The 12,475-nt window shown below is 44.4% G+C and overlaps 1 long non-coding RNA gene across 1 annotated transcript in view; it reads left to right on the forward strand.

Moving 5' to 3' along the window:
• LOC132394233 (uncharacterized) overlaps window positions 1–12,475 on the forward strand; it is a 112,697-nt gene that overhangs the window by 1,655 nt on the left and 98,567 nt on the right. The gene's annotated exons all lie outside the window — the stretch shown is intronic.

Consider the following 12,475-nt stretch of genomic DNA (forward strand, 5'->3'; position numbering starts at 1 on the left):
TTTAATTTTGCTTTTGATGTTGCAGCTGTCGCTTGAGTGGCACTGTGAACACCATGTCCCTCTCCTTAACGTCTTCATCTGCATTATGGGGAATGAAGGTAGTATGTGTCCTTAGGTCCTCTATAATATAGATAAAGTTTCCAAGTATGCATCTTTATAACTAATAGCACTGGCTAACTTAAGAATCTATCAAAAATGAACTAGGAGCAGATGGACAACAATGTGCCATGCTTTGGCATTTAAAAGGATCATGAATGATCAAGATTATGATCTTAACTCTGCATTCTTGTCTGCCTGTGGTAACCATTCATTTTCCCTGCTTCCTTGTTTATAAAGAATCTTTATACCTCTACTTAAAAAAAATTCAAAGATTCCACTCAAGTGCTCCTTAAAGAAATTCCTGAAATCTCATAAAAGAAAACATTCTACATTAAGTCGCAAGACAAAACATCTCCTCATCCACCCTGTTAAGATCTCTTTTGTATTTTTCAGTCAAATCCCTGAAAACTCTTCTAATCTTCAATGGATTCAGAACTAGTCTGTCCAATCTCCCCTTATTAGACAACCTTTCCATTCCAGGCATTTGTCCAGTAAATTTTCTCTGAACAGCTTCCAATATATTAACATCTTTTCTTAAATGAGTGCACCATATTGCAGATAGTATTGCAAATCCAACCTCATCAAAGCCCTGTATAGCTGAAACATAAGCTCCCTTCTTTTGTATTCATTTATCTTTGTAATAAACAATAACATTGTTTTAGAGTTATACTGCAAATGAATGTGCTCTTTGACCCACTGAGTCTGTGCTGACCATTGATTAACCATTTACATGAATCATTATTTATTATTCTGTTCATATTTCCATCAATTTCCCCCAAATTCCTTCATTCATCTACACATTAGGGGCATCTTACAACAAGTGACCAATTAATCTATCAATCCATAAAGCTTTGGCAAGTAGGAGAAAATTGAAGCATGTTTTGCAGGCAGCTCACAAAACATCTAGATATATTTCTTCTGAACTACTATTGCTGCAATCTGCAATCTGTAACTTTTGAACAGTCTAAACCACCTAACTACTTTCTGATTTCCTGAAGGACTCAGTGGACTTGATTCTCAGGAATTAAGGTATAGCATCTAAAGAGGATGATATCAGTGACTATTGTCATTACCAGAAGAAAGAGAGGAGGGGAGGATTTCAAAACGTTAGGTTGTAGAACTTCCTCTACCTGACATCTTGTTAGCAAATGGAGAGCAAGATAGAGGACCTAAGGACAAGATTGATGTATTGGAGGGAAATGAGGGATTGCTCTGTTCTCTTTCATGGAGACTCATCTCTCCTCAGACATATTAGTCCTCGATCAACTGGATGGGATGAACAAATAACTTGAAGAAGGCAAGAAGTGGGGTCTGTGTTTCATGGTAAACTCTTCGTGGTGTTTAAACGTAGCAGTCTTGTCATAGTCCTGTCCTCCTGACCTGGAACATCAAATAGTTAAGTATCATCTGTTCAACTAACTGGAGGAGTTCTCCTCCATGATCCCGAATAGTTTACATACTACCAAAGACAGATGTTAGGTAAGCACTCGATGAATTGAGTGCTATAATAAGCAAACAAGCAACAGTCTATTCTAATGACTTTCAAATAATTGCTGGGATCCTCACGCAGGCTTGCTTGAAGAAATTATAATCAGCACATCACCTGCCACACCAGAGATCCTAATAAACTCAGCCACTCTTACACTATGATTGGGAATGTCTCCATGCCTAGATCACATTTTAGGAAATCCAATCATCTGACTCTTCTTCTCCTACCTGTATACAGGTAGAGGCTAAAGACTAAGGTGCTAGAGATAAGGACAATGATGAGATGGTTGTGGGAAGCACTGGAGAGGCTATGGGATTGCTTTGAGTTGATGGACTGGGCGTGTTCATCAGAGGGTTTGAATGAATACACCATGATTGTCATGGACTTTATAAGGACACTCGTGGACAAGTGTGTTCCCAGAAAATCATTCAGAATCTTCTCCAATCAGAAGCACTGGAAGAACCAAGAGATCCACCGTCTGCTGAGGGCCAGATTGGTGCCATTCAGTTCTGGTGACTGAGGAAAATATAAAATGTCTAAATGCCATCTCACGTGTGCTGCACCAATTCAGGACCAAACCTGAACCACAGCTGCAGCAGGGCTTGAATGCCTACAAAGTAAAATCAAACAACATTTGTCGCAACAAGGTTTCACTCTCAGATGAATTGAATACTTTTTATGCTCACTTTGACCAACAGAACATGGAGGCACCATTATAAACTCCCACAGCCCCTGATGACCTTGTGATTTCAGTCTCTGTAGCAGATGTGAAAGTATCCTTCAGGAAGATTAAACCACAATAAACACTTGGCCCAGGTGGCATACCTGGCCAAGTCCTGAAGACCTGTGCTTATCAACTGGCTGGAAGGTTCAAGCAGACTTCAATTACATGGTAATCTGCTCAGTAACATTTACATCTGGTGGTGATGCAACATATCAACTACTGCCTGAGAAGCAACTTGGTTCCACCAAGTTGCCTATCAGCACAGCAGGTCAACAGCAGATGCCATTTCACTGGCTCTTCACCCAATGTGAAACATCTGGGTTGTGAAGATGTACACATCAGGATGCTCTTCATTGTCTACAGCTCTGCATTCAATATCATCATCCCCTGAAAACTAATCAATAAGCTCCAAGACCTAAGCCTCGATACCTCCTTGTGCCACTGGATCCTTGATTTCCTCACTTGCAGACCACAGTCAGTTTGAATTGGCAAAGATTCAAAGTACATTTTTTATCAAAATATGTATATTGTATACAGCCTTGAGATTCGTCTTCCCACAGACAGCCACATAACAAAGAAAACTTTGTTTGGGGTGGTATGGTAGAGTAGTGGTTAGCACAATGCTTCACATTACTGGTGATCGGGGTTCAATACCCATCACTGCCTGAGTGTGTACATTCTCTCTGTGACAACATGGGTTTCCTCCAGGAGCTCCGGTTTCTTCCCATGGTCCAGAGACGTACCGGTTAGCAGGTTAATTGGTCATTGTAAATTGTCTCATGATTAGGCTAGGGTTAAATCGGGGGATTGCAGGGCAGCACAGCTCGATATGCCTGTAGGGCCTGTTCCACATTGTATGTCAATAAAATAAAAAGTAATATTAAAATCTTGGACCCTGTTCAAAGACAACCATCAACCTCCCTCACATGCCAAAAATACAAATGATCCAAACAGCAAAAAAAAATTGAGTGCAGAGTAGAGAACACAAAATCTAACGAGTCCAGACATATTCAGTTCAGCTCAGTTCATTCCAATTCAGCTCTGTGTCATTCATTACCTGCAGGCCGCTCCGACCAAAATCACCCAAGAAAGCAACGCAAGAGAGGAGTGACCAGAAACCAGAAACACATCAAACCTGAACTACAGAGTCCAAACCACACACCGCACCGATTAAACCTTGTCCAAGACCCAGGACTCAGCGAGAGGGGGAGAGGGAGGCCATTCGAAAGCAGGGACTTTCCTCTAGGACCAGCAAGCGAGAGGAGGAGAGAGAACATCACACACAGACACCTTCCTCTGGCAGCAGTAACTGTAGGCCGGTAGACATTGCTAAACACGGGTTCTCCTTCTGCTCCCATGTCGATGATTTCAATCTTCCTCGACACTTGAATTGGTGAGAAATGAAGTTGATAATGGGCTCCCGCCCTACCTCTAGGCTTCCTTACATAAAGTCTGCATGCTTTGCCCAAATCCTCAGTGTGCACCAGTGGAGACAGCAAAGTGCCAGATCGCACAATCAGCCCGAAAACACACCACATGCACCCACAGGCTGAGCAATCCAGCAGAACTACATCAGAAAGAAAAAGAAATAGTTTCATCAACTATCTGCTGGCCATCACCTTTGGTCGTGCTGTTTGCTGGCGTGATCCTCAACTGGCAGCAACATCTACTCCAAAATCAGCATCAGAACAGGTGCACCACGAGACTATGTGCTTAGCCCCCTGCTCTACTTACCTTATACTTACGATTGTGAGGTTAAGTACAAATACAATGCTAAAGTTTGCTGATGACCCCTCTGTTGTTGGCTGAGTCAAAGATGGTGATGAATCAGCATATAGGAGAGAGATTGAACATCTGGCTGAATGGTGCCCCAACAACAACCTCTCATTCAACATTAGCAAAACCAAAAAAACTGATTATCGACTACAGAAGGAGGAAACCAGAGGTCCATGAACCAGTCCTGTTCAGGAGATCAGAGGTGGGGAGGGTCAGTCACTCCAAATTCCCTGCTCTTAGCACTTCAGATTATCTCTCCTGGCTGCCATTTCAAAGAAAGCTTGGCAGTGCCTCTATTTCCTTAGATGTTTGCGAAGATTTGGCATGTCATCTAAAACTTAAACAAACTTCTGTAACCCGACAGGAGAAGGTATCCTGAGTAGTTGCATCACAGTCTGGTATGGAGACACTCAATGCCCAAGAATGGAAGAGCCCACAAAGAAATGGATACAACCCAGGCCATCACAGGCAAATCCCTCCCCACCATTGAGCACACCTACATGGAGCACCCATCAATAAAGATGCATTCAATTATTGAAGCAACCATCAATAAAGACCCTCACCATCCACGGTGTGCTCTGTTCTCACTGCTTCCATAAGGAAGGAGGTACAGGAGCCTCAGAACTCGCAGCACCAGGTTCAGGAATAGTTACTATCCTCAATCATCAGGCTCCAGAAACAGAGGGGATAAGTCCCATAACCTTTAGACTCATTTTCAAGGAGTCTAGAACTCATGTTCTTGATATTATCTATTTATTATTATTATTACTATTACACATTTCTAAAAAAGTTTTTTGATTTGCATAATTTGTTGTTTTTTTGCACGTGGTTGCTTGTCTGTGTTTATTTGAGCTTATTCATTGATTCTATTGCTAATTATTATTTGCTGTGAATTTCCACAAGAAAATGAATCTCAGGACTGTATAAGGTGACATATATGTACTTTGATTATAAATTTACTTTGAACTTTGTGCTTTGCACTTTGTAGTTTCTTAGCACAAACTCCAGAGATGCTAAAAATACCAAAGTTGTTGATATATACAAGAGATTCTGCAGATGTTGGAAATCTTGAGCAACACGCACACAACAGGGGGACACGGTAGCCTAGTGGTTAACCTGATGCTTTGCAGTACATTAATTCCCGGTGCTGCCGGTAAGGAGTTTGTATGTTCTCCCCATGACTGTGTGGGTTTCCTCTAGGTTAGTGGTCACCAACCTTTTTAAGCCCAAGATCCCCTACCTCGGCCTTAGTGAAAGGCAAGATTGACCCCGGATCGATTAGTTACACGCATGCGCACTGGGGCAGAAAAGACCGGAAGTAAACCCCCACAACCTGGAAGTAGAAATAACGTATAAACACCAGGGGTACCCACCCTTTGTTGCACCACGGACTGGTCTAATATTGACAATATTCTTGCTGACCAGCCAACAGTGGGGGGGGGGGGGGGGTGAGGTGTTAAATGCGACGGGAATACAGCGATACTCGAAGCAGGTTCCTTATGTCCAGTTTATTCTGCAATTTAGTTTTCACGGCTCTCAGCACTTAGCTGTTGTCCTGCGCTTCTCACGGTTTTTCCGCTGAAAAAACTCAACAGGTTTGTCTTTAAGTGCAGGTGCTTGGACTCATGGTGCCAAAGCAGTTTTGAGGCTTCAATGCCTCATTTGACAACCTCCAGGCCCGAACTCCAGTCTCCCGCCTGCCCACCGTCAGCTGCCTTGACCAGGTGCAGCTGGTGGTGGGTGGGGTGAGAGGACAGGGTCAGGGCTGGAGGTCCCCGTACTGGGGCCGTGGTGGTCGCAGTCCAGAGTGACTGACCAATTGAGCGAGGGGTGTGTCTGAACACGCCCACCCCCCTTGTAGGATCTATTGGTCGACAAAAGTTTATTTCAGTAGATCGCAGTGCGGTAGCTGCTCTGTTACTTACGAAACCCTGAGCCCGAATTAGGTCGTCTGCTAATATTTTAGCACCAGGTTCCCCCACCAACATTTGGTGTGGTAAACAGGTTTAGAGGAGGTGCCCATCTGTCCGTGCTCCAGGCCAGTAGCAACAGCGCTTCCCGCCGGCCACCCAAGGCCAACCAGTGATCCCTGGCGCGAGGGTATCACTGTGTTTAGGCGACTGATGACCTCACGTGTATTCAAGTTCAACAGTGGGCATGACAGGGAATGAGGAAAGGTGCAGCTGACTCATATCTTTTCATTGCGGCCCGGTGGTTGGGGACCACTGAATTACACTGTGTTGTGCGTGGCGGGGAGCTACACACATGCGCACTGGGCAGAAAGAATGGAACTAAACCCCCACAACCCGGAAACAATCTCTCAACAGTATTTGTGTATTTATTTTTCATTTTTTTCTGGGATCTATTGGGAAAGTCTCAAAGATTGACCAGTCGATCGTGATCGATGGGTTGATGACCACTACTTTAGGTGCTCCAGTTTCCTCCCACAGTCCAAAGACCTACCGATTGGTAGGTTAACTGGTCATTGTAAATTGTCCTGTGATTGGCTAGGATTAAATCAGGGAATTGCTGGGTTTGAAGAGCTGGAAGTGATGTAACTCAAAAATAACTAAATTAATGCTTGAGGAACTCAGCAAGTCAGGCACCATCTATGGAAGGGAATAGCAGTTGACATTTCAGGCTGAGACCCTACTCAGTGCAAAGCATTAACTGCTTCTCCCCCACCCTCTACAGATATCTTCTGACTTGGGGAATTCTTCCAGCATTTTGTGTGCATGTGTGTCTGTTGGCTCCCTGAATAGACCACTAGCCAGAATATTCAGTGACACAACAGCTCTGTCCTGAATTATGCAGTAAATGCCAGGGATTACTCTTTAACCGTGTGTTAACATGTGAGATGAATACCTAACCTTAGCCTGAAACTTTCAATGACTAGCTGTAAATGTTGTCTTCACCTGCATAGTTTCAACAGTATAGAATCAGGATGTCCACATGCAAGGACATTTATTAACAAGATAAACTTTATTCGTAATAAAAAAAATCAAGAATAAACCGTGCAATGCCTTTTTATTCTTTACATTCAAAGTTGATGCTTTCAGTATTGTTCTATGATATTCCTACACGTCAACCAACAGCACTGCTGCCACTCCTGGGGTGGTATCCTATTCCAGTACTTGAGGGGCTTCCCCCTCTCCCCAGCTTGGCCCTTTCTCTCCAGGAGAAGAACCCTACATTGTGTCTTTCCCCACCAAGAGCTTGTGGTGGTCGCAACAAGCTTGAGTGTGTTCCTCAGCAGGTACTACTGCAATCTGGAATGTGCCAGTCAGCAGCATTCCTCCATGGACATCTCAGTGTGCTGACAGACTAACAATTGTCAGACGGTCAGAACAGTCTGCTCAGGGACTTGTGCAGTGTGACCTCCATCTTAAATCTCCATATGAAAGAATAGGGGTTGGCAACATTTGCGCCAAGTACAGCAGTAGTGAGAGCACCACAAACCTGAAGATCAGGTTCTTCCCAGTGTCGATTGGGAGTATCCTCCTCACAGTCCCAATTTCTGTTTTACATTCCCAATCTGCTCCAGCTAATTTTTGTTCTCTGAACCAGCTTCACATAAACAGATCTGATGGTAAAGGAGACTCTGGATCAATCGGCCCAGTTGCCAAAGAGCATGGCTTCACTTTTCACGTGGATTAAATCTGACCCTTGATGCCAGCTCAAGCAGGTTGCAAATGCTGATCAATCCGTAAAATTTGCCTCGGATCTGAGCACAAGATGGACATGTACTAGAAGGTTTTCACTTGGGTCCCTCCATTGTCTGACAGCATCAACCCTCTCGTGCTCTAGTCCTTCCAGATAGCTTCAGCTAAGAGTTCTATATAGCACATAATCAAGACAAGGGACTGAAGTGAAGTTAAATTGTGAACAGATTTTATTTCCTAAAGACTGGTCTCTTTTCAATTAATCTATGGTTATGTACAGGGTGAAAATACGTCTCTACCTAGGGAGGTGTAGGTGCACCTCCCTCCACTAGTCTGTGGTTCACCCCTGGGCAAAATGGGCCATCCCCACCACCCCTCCCCCCAATCATCTGAAGCCATGGGAGCAGGTGGTGAATGGTATTATGAGCAGCTGGTGATAACACAAGTTCTGGTTATAGAAACATAGAAAACTTACTGCACAATACAGGCCCTTCGGCCCACAAAGTTGTGCTGAACCTGTCCCTATCTTAGAAGTTACTAGGCTTACCTATAGCCCTCTATTTTACTAAGCTCCATGTACCTATCTAAAAGCCTCTTAAAAGACCCTATCATATCCGCCTCCACCACTGTTGCCGGCAACCTATTCCACGCACTCACCACTCTCTGAATAAAAAACTTACCCCTGACATCTCCTCCGTACCTACTCCCCAGCACCCTAAACCTGTGTCCTCTTGTGGCAACCATTTCAGCCCTGGGAAAAAGCCTCTAACTATCCACACAATCAATGCCTCTCATCATATTGTACACCTCTATCAGGTCACCTCTCATCCTCCGTCACTCCAAGGAGAAAAGCCCAAGTTCACTCAACCTATTCTCAAAAGGCATGCTCCCCAATCCAGGCAATGTCCTTGTAAATCCCCCCTGCACTCTTTCTATGGCTTCCACATTCTTCCTATAGTGAGGCGACCAGAACTGAGCACAGTACTCCGAGTGGGGTCTGACCCGGGTCCTGTATAGCTGCAAAATTAACTCTTGGTTCCTAAACTCAATTGATGAAGGCCAATGCACCGTATGCTTTCTTTACCACAGAGTCAACCTGCGCAGCAGCTTTGAGTGTCCAATGGACTCGGACCCCAAGAGTCTGGAGTCCACAGACTCTGGAGTATTAGAGTCTGGAGTCCATTACTTCTTGGTTCCTAAGTTCAATTCCATGATTGATGAAGGCCAATACACCATATGCCTTCTTAACCACAGAGTCAACCTGTGCAGCTGCTTTTAGACCAACTGACAATCTCTGAAGAATATTGACAATGGCTGGGGTCATCCATCTTGTAAAGACACTGCCCAGAAGGCGGCAATGGCAAATCACTTTTTCTAGAAAAATTTGCCAAGAATAGTCATGGTGATGGAAAGACCATGATCGCCCATGTCATGTGACATGGCACGTAATGAACAAATGATAGCTATGCATAATTGCATAGTTCCAGAATAATGCCTTATCAGGGAGAGAGAGAGCTTGTGATATGTTGAATTACTGGGTGAACGAGTAATCTTTGAGGTACTGCAAGTCTGTGTCTTTACTGATGCTTTGCTACATGCTTGAGTGTTTGGTCGGGGCATCAATGGTCTTTTTGCTGGTGGAGGAGGAGGGGTCGTTACTTTGCTGCTGTTCATGTGTGGGAGGGGAGGAGCTGGGGGACTTTGGGGTTCTAACATTTAACTGTCATTCATTCTTTGGAGCACTCCTCTGTTTTTGTGGATGTTGGTGAAGAAAAAGAATTTCAGGATGTATATTGTAAACATTTCTCTGACATTAAATGTAACTTTGAAACCTTTGAAGCAATTTTGGATCAGTGATGATATAATGACAATGATTCAGTATATTTCCAAATCAGGATGGTATGTGAGTTAAAAGAAGTTTTAAATCTTAGTATTCCCTTGCTTTGGCTCTGAGTAGTTAAGCCTACGGATTTGTTTGGAGCTGAGGAAGAAGACTTGGCTTATGAAAGTGGCGTATTTTGTTGAAGGCACAGGCATAGTGCATCAGAGATGGTGGGAGTGACCGTTTAAGAAGACACAATGCAATGTCCTTTATGGTGACTAGTTTGTCCTGGATATTGCCAAACCACTTGAGTTGTTTGTGCTGCCATTATTAATGGAGTCACTTGTAGATACCGAAAAGGATTAGGGAGTGAGAACCTGAGTCACACTCCATGGAATTCCAAGCCTTTCCGCGAGATGATGGTTGTGATTTATTGAACTGCAATCAACACAAATCTAAGCTGCCTGCAGGAGTCTTTATCAACTGCTTTCACAATTTCACAATAGCGTAGCTCTTGCTGGATTACATTAGGACCCCACCCCCCAAAACAAAATTCAATCTTAAATCAACTATTTCATCAAGTAGCATGGATGCCATTTTAAGGCCCATCTCCTGCTCAGAAGCTGAAATGGGCAACAACAACATCAACTTAAAGCTTCAAAAACAAAGGTAAAGTGGCATTGGGAGTTCATAGAAATATCTTTATAAAAGATTCAAGTGATGTATATAAACATTTGTTTGGATGAGGGAACTGCAACAGCACTGAAGTACACTGAGAATTCGAGATCACTGATCTTGCCATGGAGCAAGACTGGCTCCACTACTGTGGGAGGAAGGAGAGGGAGAAGAACATTTTAAATGAAAAGGAGAAGGATCCACTCTTTTTCCATCCTGAACTAAATGGCAGCAAGTACTCTCACACTAACTATTCGACTTAAATATGGAGTTGAACTTCATCCGAGTCAACGTCTAGATATGACAAGTTTATTTTGCTGGAAGAACTTAACACCAGCATTGGTAGTGAGTGGGTTGATGTGATGAGATTAAATGGAGCGGGGTAGATGAAGAGCAATAGGATCCCTCTGGGGATAGCTCTTGTAGAACAGTTTGCTCATCAGTACCAACAGTATTATACAAAATAACAAACACAATCCAACAAGGATGTACTCATAACCCAGACAACAGCACCCAGTCAACCGCATTGTCATCTGCCATCAAGACAACCACTTTGTCACAATTACCAACAGCACGTACAATGTAAAATTCTATAGAACCAAGTCGGTTAAGAAAACATTAAAATTTTGTATTGCTCACACACAACAAATTGCCCAAGATTAGCAGAGCTGCTTCTATCATTGAGAAATCTAGTAGAAAACGCAATGGCACAGCTGTTACAAGTAATGGTCATTATGGGTTCCAATGACCTCGGCACCTCCAAAATACTGATTGCTCAACCTCCATCTCTGACTCCAGCCTTGACCTCCAGGCCAGGTCTCAATGCGCTGCTGCTGAAACTCCTGTCTCTCTTTCCCCCACCACCATTCCACAATCCTGTCTCTCTCAAGTCGCACTGCCAGCTCTTGGGCCCTCAGAGACTCCATCTTCCTCTCACCCCAAACCTCCCTTCTCCTCAGACACTACCAACCTCATTCCTCCCTCTGATCCCAGCTCTCATCCATGCCCTTCCCTTCTGTCCTTCCCTCTCTGAGGCAGAACATTCTGACGTCAGTAAGGACCTCAACTTTGTGCCCACCTCAACGAGTTCCGCGCCCACCATGATGTAGAACTCTTTTTCAACCGTTTCTGTCTCTGAGCCTGTTTTATTGGCAAGGACTCTCCACCCTGCACTAATGACCCCTTCTCCCATCTTCAGCCCTCAACCCTTCCTCCTCTTCCTGGGCACACTGCCCTGATCTTCTGCCTATTCTGAACTTTTTTATTGCCAATTGCCACTGGGACATTAACTGTCTAGATTTTAATACCCCTCTCTCCTATTCCAACCTCACTCCTTCCAAACACTCTACTCTCCACTCCCCCTGTACTAATCCTAAACTCACCATCAAGCCCGCAGTTAAGGGGGCTGCTGGAGTAGACTGGCGTACTGACCTCTACCTCACTGATGCCCAGCGACAGCTCTCAGACACACCTCCTCTTACTTACTGCTCAATTAGGACCGCACTAAGGAACACCAGGCCATAGTCTCCCACAGTATCACTAACCTTATCAACTCTGGGGATCTCCCATCCACTGCCACCAACCTCACAGTTCCCGCACTCCACACCTCCCCTTTTTACCTCCTACCCAAGATCAACCTCCCTGCTTGTCCAGGTAGACCTGTTGTTTCAGCTTGTTCCTGCTCCAACGAACTATCTGCATACCCCAAATTTGTTTTATTCTCCCCTAGTTCAGTCCCTTCCTACCTACATCCATGACACTACACGAGCTCTGGATATTTTCAATGATTTCAGGTTCCCTGGCCCCCATCATCTTATTTTTACTACGGATGTCCAGTCCCTATACACCTCCATCCCCCACCAGGAAGGCCTCAAAGCTCTCTGTTTCTCTCTGGACACCAGACCCAACCAATTTCCCTCCACCACCACTCTCCTCTGGCTAGTGGAACTTGTCATCACTCTAAATAATTTCTCCTTTGGGTCCTCCCACTTCCGTCAAACAAGAGATATAGCCATGGACACTGGCATGGGTTCCAGCTATGCCAGCACTTTTCCTATGCTACATCAACAACTGCATTGATGCTGCTTCCTGCACCTGTGCTGAACTCATCGACTTCATCCACTTTGCCTCCAGCTTCCACCCTGCCTCAAATTTACGGTCATTTTTGACAGCCCCCTCCCCTTTCTTGATCTCACTGCCTCTACCTCTGGAGACAGCCCATCCTCTGA

The sequence above is a fragment of the Hypanus sabinus genome, chromosome 5, assembly GCF_030144855.1.
Source record: "Hypanus sabinus isolate sHypSab1 chromosome 5, sHypSab1.hap1, whole genome shotgun sequence".
In the NCBI taxonomy this organism is placed as follows: domain Eukaryota; kingdom Metazoa; phylum Chordata; class Chondrichthyes; order Myliobatiformes; family Dasyatidae; genus Hypanus; species Hypanus sabinus.